This window comes from Phascolarctos cinereus, unplaced genomic scaffold, assembly GCF_003287225.1.
Source record: "Phascolarctos cinereus isolate Bilbo 61053 unplaced genomic scaffold, phaCin_HiC Scaffold_5;HRSCAF=322, whole genome shotgun sequence".
NCBI classification, from domain to species: Eukaryota; Metazoa; Chordata; class Mammalia; order Diprotodontia; family Phascolarctidae; genus Phascolarctos; species Phascolarctos cinereus.
The window spans coordinates 207,346,055-207,360,994 of NW_027555958.1; the positions used below are offsets into that span (position 1 = coordinate 207,346,055).

At 39.2% G+C, this 14,940-nt stretch overlaps 1 long non-coding RNA gene across 1 annotated transcript in view; it reads left to right on the top strand.

The window, feature by feature from the left end:
- Positions 1–14,940, top strand: part of LOC110217907 (uncharacterized) — a 38,020-nt gene that overhangs the window by 10,990 nt on the left and 12,090 nt on the right. Inside the window, exon 3 of the long non-coding RNA XR_002327171.2 lies at positions 13,140–13,321. This is a non-coding gene — a long non-coding RNA (uncharacterized LOC110217907). The remainder of the gene's footprint in view (positions 1–13,139; positions 13,322–14,940) is intronic.

Here is a 14,940-nt window from a genome sequence, read left to right on the forward strand (position 1 = left end):
GAGGCTATTCTGATTATTGGAGGGGACCTTGATCTCTCCAGACAGAAATGCTTGTATATCACTCAATTGTTTCTGACAGATTTTGGCTAAAATGTGGAGTATGGAATTTTTCTCCCACACTTGCCTCTGCTCAAAAAGTTTTAGTGACTCTAGGATAAAATACAAATTCATCTCTTTGATTTCAAATCCTTCAATTCTACTTTCTTCCTAACTTCCCTATTACCATCCAGGGCAGGAGTGGGGAACCTGTGGTCTTGAGGCCCCATATGTCCTCCTGGGGCCTTGGGTGCAGACTTTTGACTTACAAATTTACAGAACAAATCCATTTAATAAGGGGGTTTGTATTGTGAAGTTTGGATTCATTTAAAGGGTCGCACTTGAGGACCTAGAGGGCCATATGTTCCTCCAGGCTGCAGTTTCCCATCCCACGGTATCACTATCTTTCCAGTCACCCTGGCTTGCAGTTTAGCTCATAGACTCATCATTCTCTCTCACCCCTCATGAATTGGTCCAAGTCTTGAGTTTGTTTTTTAAAACCCTTCATAAGCTGGGTCTTTCCTACCTTTCCTGTTTTCTTACACCTTATTTCCATATACTCTATGATCCAGGAAGATTGGGTTTTTTCCTTTTTCAAGCACAAGAGATAATTCTTTCCCATTCTCCAAACCCTCATTTATCAGAGCCAGGATCCAGGGGTAGAGTCCTAGGTCCTGGTGTGAGGGAGATGAGCATGATAGCCAGAAAGTAAAAGGCATGATATGGTTTGGAAAGAGCTGGAGAGTCACCCAAGGCCTCACTCTTGACTCATTCTCATCCCTAATCAGTTGCTAAATCTTTTTGTCTCTGCTTTCAGACTGCCACTTACAGAGCCACCGCCCTAGTTCAGTCGTCATTGCCTCTTATCTGGGCTATTGAAATAGCCTAGCTTCCCTGACTCATCTCTCCTCACACTTTAACCCTCTAATCAGTTGCCAAAGTGATTTTCTGAAAAAGAGATCTGACCATGTTACCTGCTGTGCTCAGTGAGCTCCAAATATAAATTCGTTTGTTTGGCATTTAAAGCTCTTCATAACCTGCCTCCTTTCTACCTTTCCAGACTTTTTGCACTTTACTCCCCTCCATACACATTGTGTTGGCTTCCTTGCTGTTCCTCAAACATGACATTTCGTCTCTCATCTCCATGATTTTGCACTGATTGTCTCCCACACCAGGACGTGGTTTCCTTCATAACTTAACTCAAATCGTTCCTTTTTCAGGAAGCCTTTCTAATTCTTGATGTTAGTGTCTTCACCTCTCAGATTATCTTCCTTGTTTTCTGTATACATCTTGAACATCCCTAGTTATTTACATGTTGTATCTCCCATTAGAATGTAAGCTCTTTGAGTGTAAGGGGCTGTTTTGGCCTTTTTTTTTTTTTATCCCCAGTGCATAGTACAGTGTCTGACATGTAATGAATGTTCTCTTCTAATTCTGTCTTGATTGATTTTATTTGCATAAATTATGTTTTATTTTTTCATTTATTTAAATTTTAAAATGTAAATATTTATTTTATTTGCAAAATCTTTTTAATCTTATGTAATCAAAATGATCAGTTTTATCTTTTTTCATCTCCTTTATCCCTTGTTGAATTAAGAATGCCACCTCACCCCCAAAGCCAAAGTTGTAAAAGGTACCTAATGTTATTCTCTTCTAATTTTATTTAGGATATGACCTTTTATATCCAGTTGTGTATCCATTCTGAATTTATTCTCATTTATGGCATAAGGTGTTGGTCTAAACCTAATTTTTCCTAAACTGCTTTCCAGTGTTCCCATCAGTTCTTTAATTAGAAAAAAAATCTTCCTTTAGTACTTTATGTTCCTGTGTTTGTAAAAAGCTGGGCTACTGTTTTTAGTTGCTTCTGGTTCTTGCTTATCTGGTCTTTTTTGGTGATCTGCACCTGACTCAACTTGGTGCATTGGTAGTTTAAGTCCTATATTGGAACAAAATGAGACCTCTATAGGTCCAAGCAAGTTTCAAGAAGCGTTTCAGTACCTCTTAAAGAAAAAGAAACTAGCTCAGTGTATGTGGGGTGAGGCCTTAGGAAAAACTAGCTCAGCTTACAAAGCAGAGCCTTTAGAAATACTGCTGTTATCACAGTCTATGTTTCAGTTTTTAAACCAGTACCAAATAGTTGTTATGAGTACTGCTTTATAATGCATTTGCTATGGCCTCTTCATTCATGCTTTTTCCTCATTATTTCCATTGAAATTCTAAGTCTTTTGCTCTTCCAAATGAATTTTATTATTATTTTCATCTAATTCTATAAAGTATCTCCTTACTAATTTGATTGTTATAACACTAAATCTAAATTTCCTGATCAATAAAACAACTAATATTTGTTGGTGCTGTTTTTCATCCTTCGTTCTCGAAGAGGACTAATGACATCAGGAGGGTGATGCAAGTGAATAGGATTTAAGTGAGGCAGAGCTGTGCAAAAGTCATCAGCCTCACTCTCTCCTCCAGAGTTATCAGAGTGCAGTGGCAAGTTATAGTCAAGATGACTGTTGATAGCCCAGGATGCAGTGGGAGACTTTGGCCTTTTTAAGCTAAGGTCTTTCCCAGGTCTCAAGTTTATTTGAGGTAACACCCATTTAATAATTTAAGGCTGGGTAAAGATTGAAGCAAAACATGGCTTAATTTGCCTTCACAAAAGAATAAGTCTTAGAGGGGAAAACCCTTAGAGTTTCTGGCCAGAACAGAAACAATTTCAATTTGCACTCACTCTGAGCCATCAAAACCCAAACAATGAGTGAGTGAGGCTTGGGCTGGGACCTATTATTGGCCATTCAGTGAAAGCCAGTTGACTATGCCTTTAAACCCAAATCACTAGCATTTAAGCACTAGCCTAGTATGTGAGAGGCGCTGGGGATACAAATACAAATATGACATAGCCTTTTTTCCCCCAAGTTTTAGACATTTTTATTTAAAGTTTTGAGTTCCAAATTCTATTCCTCCCTTCCTCCCCCTCTCTTCCTCTCCCTCCCTTCTGCCAGTAAGCAATCAGATATAGGTTATGTATGTGCAATTTGTATATTTTGTACAAGAAGACTTGAATAAAAGAAAAAAAATTAAAGAAAGAAAGTAAAAGACTTCAGTCTATATTCAAGCAATATCAGGTTTTTTTTTTCATTTGGAGGCAGATAATACACTTCATCATTAGTCCTTTGGGATTGCCTTGGATCATTATATTGCTAGAGTAGCTAAGTCATTCACAGTTCTTCATTGAACAATATTGCTGTTACTGTGTACAATGTTCTCCTGGTTCTGTTTACTTCACTATGCATCTGTTCATGTAAGTCTTTCCAGGTTTTTCTGAAATCATCCTGCTTATGACATAGCCTTTTAAGAATTTTATATTCTACTGGGGAGATATAATGTGTTCAAAAGTGATGAGAAAGGAGGCAGCTAGATGGCACAGTGGATAGAGCACTGGCCCTGAAGTCAGGAGGACCTGATTTTAAATCTGGCCTCAGACCAAACACTTGACACTTACTAGCTGTGTGACCCTGAGCAAGTCACTTAACCCCAATTGCAAAAAAAAAAGTGATGAGATAGATGATAGTATGGCATATATACAGAGATGATAGTAAAGATGAGGATATAAACAAGATAAGTACACAGAGATATTTTGTTTTGTTTTGTTATTAGAGGCATTCATCATTTAAGGAATCATGAAAATCCTCTTGAAGGTGAACAGTGGAGGTGAGTGTTAGGGATTCTGTGAGGCAGAAGTGAGAATGAAGTTACATGAAGGTACCTTTGCAAAGGCACAGAGACAGAAGATGGAATGTCGTTTACAGGAAGCCAGCAAATAGCTAGAATGTATTACTTTAGCTGCTCTGATCAAACCTTTCTTCAGTTACAATAGCTCCCAGTTGAAAACGTTTCTAGTTTACCAAATCATTGTTGGCAAAATAGCCTAGCCTAGTGTATAAAGAGCTGGTCTCAGGGCCAAGTCTTAATTCTGCCATATATTAGATCTGTGACCTTGAGCATGACACTGAACCTCTTAATGTCCCAGGGTACTCTCTAAGTCTGTAAATTGAATAGTAGGAGCTAATCTATTTGGTAAAGCAAATTTCCTTAATAGGAGTGTCTCATACTAATGAAATCACAAGTCCATTAAAAATGGAAGTCCTCATTATTTTTTGAGATTCAAATTGTGCTTTGAAGGATGAGTAGGATTAAAATATGCATAGAGGGAGGAAGGTATTCTAGGTAGGGGGAAAGGTATGAGCAAAGATTCATATCTGAGAATGCAAATGATTTATTCTGGTAAATGATAGATTTGATTGGCTAGAATAGAGGATTTGTGTAAGAGCAGAGTGAGAGATAAAGTTGGAAAAGGAGGTATAGAAATATTTTGAATGATAGGTTAAGGAGTTTGGATTTAATTGTGTGTGCAATGTGGAAATATTTAAGGTTGTGCAAAAGTGATTTCCCACTAGATAAATGGATATGAACAGATCATTCTAAAAAGAAGAAATCCAAGCTATCAATAGCCATATTAAAAAATGCTCCCAATAAGTAATAATTAGAAAAATGCAAATTAAAGCAAAGCTTAAGCTCTATTTCATACTCATTAGTTTGTCAAAGATGACAAAAGTAGAAAATGACAGTTGTTGGAGGGGCTTTGGGAAAACCAGGCTGTTGATAGACCCGTGAAATCATTGACATTCTGTAAAGGAATTTGGAACTATGCCAAACAAATTACTAAACTGTTCAATATCCATTGATCTGGAAATACCACTATTAGGCCTATACCCCAGACAATTAAAAAAAAGATCCATTTGTACAAAAATATTTGGAGTAGGTCTTTTTGGCATAGCAAAGAACTGGAAACTATGGTGTTGCCCATAAATTAAGAATATTATTTTGCTATAAGAATTGGCCAGTATAGAAGGCAGAGCCAAGATGACAGAGTGAAAGCAGGGACTCACCTGAGTGCTCCCTCAAACCCCTTCAAATACTTTTAAAAAGTGACACTGAACAAATTCTAGGGTGGCAGAACCCACAAAGAGACAGAGTGGGGCAGATTTCCAGCCCAAGACAACCTGAAAGATTGACAGGAAGGGTCTGTTGCACAGGGCTGAGAGAGGAGCACATTTCTGTGAGCACAGACCTGGCCCCAGTGAACCCAGGGCAGGCCTTGGGGGACTGAATCACTGGCAGCAGTGGTTGTTTCCAGATTTCTCAGCCCATAGATGCCAGAGACAACTTAGAAGGTCAGCAGGAGGGGGTCTGTCAGAACTGGGTGAGAGAGAAGCCAAAACAGCCCTGGCCCCAGCAAATCAGGAGTAGGCTGTAGGAGTGACTGAATTGGCAGTAGCAGTGGCTGCTCCTGGAGCTATCAGACCACAGCCAGAATGTTTGAAAGTCACCTATTTTGACTTTCAGGAGCCAAGATGGCAGAGTAAGCAGTAAGTTGCTCTCACTCTCTCTTATTGACCTTGAAAAACCCAAAGAATATTGCCCCAGGAAAAATCCTGGAATAGTAGAGCCAACAGAAAGACAAGGTACAGCAGACTTTTAGTTTGGGAGGCTAGGGGGATTAATGGGAGAGGTCTCTCTTGCTGTGGCTGAAGGGGACCAGTACAGAACAGGAGGCATCCTAGTAAGCCAGCTGCAAGCCACACCTCAGCAAACCAGTGGGAGATCCTGAGCCCCAGGGTGATGAAACAGGCAAGCACCAACACCAGGCACACACTAGTCACCACCAGCAGCTCTAGCACAGATGCCTCCAGCCTCCAGCTGCCAACACCTGAGGCCCCAACACACAAAACCCATAACCAGGCCCCTACCCCCCAGCACAAGAAGCCTGTGACAGTGCCCCCTGTGCCCCAGAAGCAGAGATCAAATTTAAAAGCCAGAATAAAGGCATATAACAGGAGCAAGAAGCAACAAAGAAAAACAATGACCATAGAGAAGTATCTTGGTGACAGGGAGGATCAAAACACAAATTCAGGAGAGGACAACATTGTCAATATGCTGCCATTGGAAACCTCAAATATGAACTAATCTTAAGCCCAAAAAGCCTTCTTGGAAGAGCTCAAGAAGGATTTTAAAAGTGAAATAAGAGAGGTAGAAGAAAAAAATCAAACAATTCCTTTAAAAATACAATTGACAAAATGGGGGGGGAAAATACACTGGAGAAAATAACTCCTTAAAAAGTAGAATTGGCCAAATGGAAAAGGAGGTGCAAAAGCTAACTGAAGAAAACAATGTGTTAAAAATTGGAATTGGACAAGTGGAAGCTAATGACTCTATGACACATCCAGAATAAGTAAAACAAAATCAAAAGAATGAAAAAATAGAAGAAAATGTAAAATACCTCATTGGAAAAACAACTGACCTGGAAAATAGATCCAGGAGAGATAATTTAAGAATTATTGGTATACCTTAAACCCATGATCAAAAAAAGAGCCTAGATAGCATCTTGCAAGGAAGTATCAAAGAAAACTGCCCTGAGGTCTTAGAACCAGAAGGTAAAATAGTCATCTAAAGAATCCATTGATCACTCCCTGAAAGAGATCCCAAATTGAAAATGCCAAGGAATATTGTAGCCAAATTCCAGAATTGTCAGGTCAAGGAGAAAATACTGCAAGCAACCAGAAAGAAACAATTCAAATATCATGGAACCACAGTCAGGATTACACAGGACCTTGCAGCTTCTACATTAAAAGACTGGAGGTCTTGGAATATTATATTCTGTAAGGCAAAGGAGCTTGGATTATAACCAAGGATCAATTACCCAGGGAAATTGAGCATAATTTTTCAGGGGAGGGGATGGACATTCAATGAAATAGGGTACTTCCAGACTTTCCTGATGAAAAGACCAGAGTTCAATGGAAAATTTGATCTTCAAATACAAGACTCAAGAGGGGCACTAAAAGGTAAACAAGAAAGGGAAAAACAAAACAACACAAAACAAAACATATTATTCAATAAGGGCACACTGTTTACATCCCTACATGGGAAGATGATACTTATAACTCTTGAGAACCGTATCTTTATTATGACATTTAGAAGGGATATACGTAGACATAGGGGGTGGGTTTAAGCTGACTTTGATGTGATGATAAAAACCCTAATTAAGTGGTAAAAAGAGATTGTAATGAGAGAAGAGGAAAGGAGGAGGCAGAAAAGGGTAAATTATATCACATGAAGAGGCAAAAAGACATATTACAGTAGAGGGAAAGAAGGGAGGGAGATGAGCATTGTTTGAACTTTACTCTCATGGGATTTCACTCAAGAAGGGAATAACTTAGAAATCTAAGTTGCCGTAGAGGCAGTAGGAGGGAAAAGGGAAAGAAAAGGGAAGGGGCTGATAGAAGGAAGGGCAGATTGAGGGAGGTGGTGGTCAAAAGAAATGACCAGTGACAGAGTTGTCAAAAGAAGAAAAGAAAAACTGTGAAAAAAAAAAAAGGAAAGGAAAAGAAAAAAAAAGATAGTCACTGAAGCATTTTTTTAAAAGTGTACAGAAGAAAACAGAAGGAAGTCAGAAGGAAACAGATAAGCAGAACAGATTTGAAAGTTACATGTTGAATTTATTATATACTTAAAAGGAAAAACAAGGGTAATAAACTTTCATGGTTTTATTTAAAATCATCTTTTTTTGTCCTACTTTGTATAAGGAAATGCTCTTTTTATTTGGTGTTTGTTAAATTCAGAGTAAAAAGAAATTCCAAAAAAGACATTAAAGTTCCTAAGCAATTCAATGATATGGTCAAAGCTCATAGAGCCTTTGTTTTAACAATCAAAAACTTGGTCAGAGAGAGGTTTCTCATTCTTGTCCTAAGGAAAAGAGACATTGGGTTTGATAAAAGCAAATGTTCTAGGTTCTAGTGTTTGGCAATTAAATCTATAGAGGTAGCCAATGTACTCCTACTACACCGTTGCCGTAACTGTTTCTGGGAAAGAAACAGTTTGCTACAACTTATGGGAAAATGTCATTGAAGATAACAGGTCTAGGAGGAGCTTGGTTCCGGCTAAATCTCTGTTAGCAAGTTTGAAGTTTGAGGCCTCTGTTCTAGCCCTAAAATGTCTTCTCATCATCCCTACTGACACACTGCATCTAAGCCTTTTATCTGGGTTTGATGGGGCCTTGTAGTAATCCTTCTGGGTACTGTCGGCCCATTGATACCACAATAAGGATGTCAGGGCCAATTTCAGAGCACCTAGGCTATACTCTTGGACTAGACCTTTAAAATTTAGAGGTAGGTAGAAACAAGGCTGAGATTAATCAAACAACACTTATTAACTACTGTGTGCCAGGCACTGTGCCAAGTGCTTAAGATACAGAGAAAAGAGAGAGACTATACACAGAGACTGTTATTTACAAAGATCCAGGAAACGTGAATAAATGAGAATTGGACTTAAAGGAAGTGGTTATGGACCCAACTGCCTAGGGCATTTGCCCCTCTCTGTTTTGTACCAGGTATGTGAAAGAGACTAGGTTCCGGCCTGAGGGAGTCTACCTCTAGGGGAGAAAGGAGAAGAAGCTCCCTTTTCTCAAATGCTTTGGTTCATGAGGTCTGATTTTGTCTGATGTTTAAAACCTTTCTCAAAAAAGGGGAATAAAAAAGTACTTAATATGAATCAGGTATGGGATAGGCAATTTATTCCTGTACACAAAGGGATACTTAAATGCAAGATACGTACAAGGGCACATTTGTAAAAAAAAGAATTTTAAACAAGATTCAGAAATTTTACTATAATTACTATTTTAATTTACTGGGATATTGGTTGTTAAGCTTTATCAGAACGAAAGGAACTTTTGAGGACTGCTAATAAGATATGTTTACATTTTAACTCAGCAGTTCATTATTCAAACCATTCCTGGTAAATATCTGCTCATAGAACAGCTAGACCAAAGCCAATCCTCTTGTCAGTGTTGGCAGTGTCAGAGAAGAGTCAAAGGGGCATATAGGAGAGACGTTATGAAGATTAAAATGACAGTACTTGACCACTGACTGGATATGGGGAGTGAGAGAGAGTGAGAAATAGACAATGAGACAAATTGTGAGTCTGAATGACTAGGAAGATGGTGGTAGCCTCTACAATGAAATATAATGATCCAAGTTTGGGACATGTTGAGTTTAAGATGTCTTTGTTCATTCAATTCAAGATGCCTTAGGTAGTTAGAGATGTAAGACTGAAGGTCAGGAGAGAGGTTAGGGCCAAATAAGCAGATCTGAGAGTCATCTGCCTAGAGATGGGAACTGATGAGATCACTGAATGAAATAAAGGGAGAAGAAACAAGGGCCCAGAATAGAGCCTTGGGGACCCCTAACTATTAGCGGTAATGAAATAGATGAAGATCCAGCAAAGGAGACAGAGAATGATTAGTTAGGCAGAAGGAGAACTGAGTCAGTGTCACAAAAACCTAGAGAAGAGAGTATCAAGGAAAAGAGAGAAATTGGCAGTATCAAAGGCTTCAGATAAGTCAAGAAAGATGAGTTGTTTTTTTTTAAAGGCCATTACCATTTAAATGGCAATTAAGATGCCATTAGTAATTTTGGAGAAAGCAGTTTCAGTTGAATGAGGGGGTCAGAAGCCAGACTGCAGAGAATTAAAAAGAGAGTGAGAAGAAAGGAAGTAGAGGAACCTACTGTGGATGATCCTGTCAAGTTTAGCCATAAAAGAAATGAAGTATATTATAGAATGATAGACGGACAGATCAATTGAAGTTTTTGTGTTGCTGTGTGGGAGACAGTCATATTTGTAGTTGGTAAGAAAGCAGCCAGTAGGCAGGGAGCAATTGAAGATTAGTAAGAAAGTGGGGGATGGTAGAAGGGCAATCTTCTGGAGAAGATGAGATGGATGGATTGTTGTTTGTCCTTTGTTTTTAAAGAGGGCCAATGACATCACATTGGATTTAAGTAAGGCAGAGTTGCACGAAGTTGTCAGCCTCACTGTCTTCTAGAGTTATGGAAATGCAGTGGCAAGACAAAGGTCAAGATGGCTGGCAGTGGCCCAGGATGCTGTGGATGACCTTGGCATCTTCAATATCTGACTAAACTCTAAGTGCTCCACAGTGCCTGCTTCAACCACTTTCGTGGCCATTGGAACAAATTGTTCTCATCTGCCTGTTCTGCCAGGAAAAGTCTTTACATGCTTGGGGTAGATGCTCCCCTAACTTACTAACAGATTTGAGGCCTGTTGGTTACCCTCAACTTGGTGTAGCCCATATGGTGAAATGGTTTACTGGGGTACACAGTATACAGCATAGTGTGCATACTATAGCTTCTTGGGGCCACAGGTGAGAATTGATCACCAGGGAGACACCAAAGGTGGATGAGCAGTTCTCACACCAGAGGTGCTAGTTCTCCTTGAACACCCCATACATCCCAATGGATGGATCGTTTATGCATGTAAAGGAAAAACCTTTTCGTAAACAGGTGGCAGAAGGCAGTGGAGTGATGTGAAATGAGGAATAGGGGAGAAAACATCAATGAATGGCCTCAATGTTGTTTCATTGAAATATGGGTTAAGGTTCTTAGCTGAGTGGATGGGAGCAGGAGGAACTGTGTGGTCATCTGAAAAGTGAAAAAGCTGTTTTGGTGAGTGGGATAATGAATTGCTTAGGAAAGTGTATGGGAGTGGGATGGAGGAGTAGGTCATGAGACATGAGTAAGTAGAAGAATGAGGAGGTCTGAGTATTTGAGAGAGTATTCATGTGCATATTAAAGCCTCCTTCTGTGAGGGCAGAAACTGGGGAGGAAAGACTATGAGCCAGGCACTGAACTCATTTGAAGATGGCATGAGAGCGTCATCAGTGAGATAAGTTAGTAGGATCCAAAGGCACATATAATTGCTGTACCAGGCTTAGAAATAGTTTTGGTAAAAAAAAAATTCAGTTGTCCAAATAACCTTTTATTTACCCATAATTTCTACAAGTCCCTCCCCATTCCCACACAAAGTTAGGTACACACAAATACAGTGACCCTATATTTACCCATCCACCTTGTCAGTGGCAGTGATGTGCAAAGAACAGTTTAATCCTTCCACCCTTATAAATCACTCATTTATCAGCAGGGGTTTTAGAACTAAAATAGTTATTAGTGGCGAAGGAGGTTCAACCAAAACCATCTATGCTATGGTCAAAAGAATAACAGGCATGATGGACCACCAACTGGTATTTTATTGTCCTATCTTGGCATACCTTAGTGGATAGATAACTTTGAAACCAGAAAGATCTGAGTTTAAGTCTCGCTTCTGACATACACTGGCAGTTTGACCCTGGGTAAGTCATTTAACTTCTAAATGTTCTAGAGAAAAATATCAGAAAAAGGTGCTGACCTGAAATGGTAAAGGGAAAAGGAGCTTCCTCACCTGCGAGTTCCCTCAACTAATGAAATCACAGGCCCAGTGCCTGTTCTTATCAAAGATATCAAGAATTCTGTTTTGAGATCACATGTCCTTTCCAATTTATCCTGTACGTAGCCTGTTTTACAGTTATTTTCATGTTATTTCCTGCATTAGATTGTGAGCTTCTCAAGGGTATAGATTGTCTTTTACCTTTCTTTGTATCCCCAAGTGCTTAGCATAGTGCCTAGTATGTAGTAAGTGTTTAATAAATGTTTATTGAGGAACCTTGGAGAAATGGGTCAAGTCTCAGGAGTCTTTATACATCACCTTATACATAAAATCTACATACGTCACTGACTTTTGACTTCTAGGAATGGGAAGACAGACCGCAGTTCAGACCTCAGGGAGACTATAATATAACCTTGCATGCACATGGACCATTTTATTGTTATAGGAAATGATGCGTGCAAACTTTTCCTAGGCAAAGCCAAAGTTTAGTCACCTTCAGTTACTAGGAAACCTGCCATTTTGTCTGTGATTCGTGTTATATTTAAATTATTCAATAGTAAACTGTCAATGAAGGACAACATTCTGCCATTCAGGGTTAAGGGGGCTAGAATATTGGAAGAAAAATTCAGTCATCTATAAAATGCAATGTTTTTGACCTCTGCTTTCAAGCTTTGTCAGAGTGTCAGTATTGTTATCTCAGCAGGGGAAAATGAGGGGAAATTCTGATTCACTGAGGATAAAAGCAGCTTGGCCCACTAGGTCTCCCTCCTGTTGTTTCTCATATTCTCCCACCTAGGATGTGGTCTGCAGCCTGGAACCAAAAACTGCAGGAGTCCCTTGGAAATAAATTGCATATGTAAAGAGGATAATCCAGATAAAGAGGGAGAACTAGAATATAGATAAGCTATAGACCACCACCATGAACAAATGCTTTTTGTATTCTAACATGAATTTCTAAAATATTAAAACAGTCTCAAATACAAAGGCATGGAAATGAAATTTTATTTGAAATAAATTTTAGTTTTCAAAATAAAACATTTTACTCTTTTTAGCAAAGGCACTGGATTTATATGAAGGGATCACTTTGCTCTCTAAAACTCCTAGATTCATTGAGAGAGGTACTGATTATACCTGTAATTGTTAACAGACTCTGAGACTCTTGAATTAAGAGTTCATAGGATCATAGATTCACACATACCTTGGATAATCATTTAGTTTCTTCCCTTAATTTTTCAGATGAGGAAATTATCATGTGATCACACATCTGGAACTGAAAGGGAAATGAGAGGGCATCTAAGCAAACTCCTTCATTATATAACAGGATCATTGTCTATAGGTCATAGATATAGATCTAAAGGGATCTCAGATATCTTCTAGTTCAACCTCTCGTCTTTCAGATGAGGAAACTGAGGCTCAGGGAGATTAAGAGATTTTCCCAAGGCCACACAAGTAGTAAATGGTAGAATTTAAACCCACACATCTGGCTATAGAACTACTTAAGTGGCAGAGTCAGGGTTTGGAACCAGGTTCTGTGTTTGCACAGTCAGTGCTCTTTCCAGTATCTTACAAGTGGAGAGTATTTGGAATAAATTCTTTTAGGGAGCTTTTTGAATGGACAAAAAAATTGAACAGAATTGAAGTGAATTTGATGAGAAGGCAATTTTTGATACATATGATAAAAAAATAAATCTGAGTATAATTGACTTAGTAGAAATTCAATAATGTGCTTGATCCTTAAGAAATTTATGTGAGATTAATTGGTGTCCTTGATATTTTAGGTCCTGATCAAATGCAGTCAACAGTCTTCTAAGTCTACCCTCCTTGTACTCTTACAATCCAGTGACATTGACCTCCTGGCTATTCCTCAAATGAGAAGAAGGGAAACAAACTGCTATGATCCTGCCATCATGCTGAAGTGCTTTACAAATATCTTATTTGATCCTCTCAACAACCTTGGGAGGTAGGTGCTATTGTTATCCCCATTTTACAGTTGGGAAAATTAAGGCAAATATGGTAAGTGACTTGCCTAGGGTTAACTCATCTGATAAGTGTCTGAGGCTGGATTTGAGCTTAGGTATTCCTGACTCCAGGCCTGGAATTCTATCCACTTTGACCCCTAGATACTCTGACATTCCATCTCCTGACTCAAAAATATTTTCACTGGCTATTCCTCACGCTTGTAATTCTCTCCCTCCTCATCTCTGCCTCCTGGCTATCTTCAAGTCTCAGCTAAAGTTCTGCCTTAGCAAGAAGCCTTTCCCAGTCCTGTTTAATTTTAGTGCCTTCTCACTGAGACTAACCCCACCTCCAGTTTATCCTTTTTGTACATAATTGTTTGCATGTTGTTTCCACCATTAAACTGTGAGCAACTTGAGAGCAGAGACTGATTTTTGCCTTGCTTTGCATCCCTCGTACTTAGCACAGTGCCTGGTACATTAATAAATGGTACTTGATAGACTGACAAACATTTATTAAGCACTTACTATAGGCTGGACGTTCCTGGGGATACAAAAAAAGAGGCAAAAACAATCTCTGATCTCAAGAAGCTTACATTCTAATGGGGGAAACATGTAAATAATTTGGTATTTATGTATACAGAGTAGATTGAAGATGATCTCAGAGGGGAAAGCATAGTAGTTGGAGAGACTGGGAAAGACCTACTCATGGCAACCATGGCCCACTTCCCTTGATTTTCCCTAGAAAGTTGTTGGGAAACTGAACACCTAATGATCATACTATGTCCCTGGAATTGTAAAGGAAAACACGAGGAGGCAGTGTGAGGCACGAGCCTGGGGGGTTGGAGGGATAGCCTAGCGGTCTCTCAGCTGGGTAACTAAAAGCTCTCAGTCTGGAAGTAGGTTGAGGAGCAGACACTGAGGACAGAGTGTATTCTTAACCCACAATGAACATTGATCAACTCTAACCTCCTCTGGAATCTCTCCCAACAAATCTCCATTTGCCTTCAGAGTAAAACTGAATAAAGAATACACTGTGGTATAGTAGAAAGAGCAAGGGTGCGAGAACACCCTTGGGGAATCTTTCAGCTTGAGAAACATGTGGCCCTCCAGGTCCTCAAGTGCAGTCCTTTGACTGAATCCAAATTTCACATAACAAATCCCCTTAATAAAAGGATTTGTTCTGTAAAACTTGGACTCAGTTAAAAGGCCATACTCAAGGACCTAGAAGGCCAAATGTGGCCTGAAGGTCACAGTTTCCCCACTCCTGTTCTAGAATTAAAGGAACTGGGTTCAAGTCTTGGTTCTGCTACTTAATTTTTGTGTGCTCCTTGGAAAGTCAACCTACACAAATTTGAATTTCCTCAAATGTAAAATCTGGGGCTTGGATTCTGAGGTCCCTTCCAGCTTTGATCCTCTGAATTTCATGGCAGGCAGCTTTGTGATGTTAGGATTAGAAGTCAATTAGCCCCCCTGTCTTTCAAACTTCCCTATATTTATTGAGGGTACCCTAGATGTAACCTCAATGCCATTCTTAATTCCTCATTCTTACTTATCTAATATATATTCAATTAGTTGCCAAATTTTGTCATTTGTTTTTCAATAATATCTCTTTGATTCATCC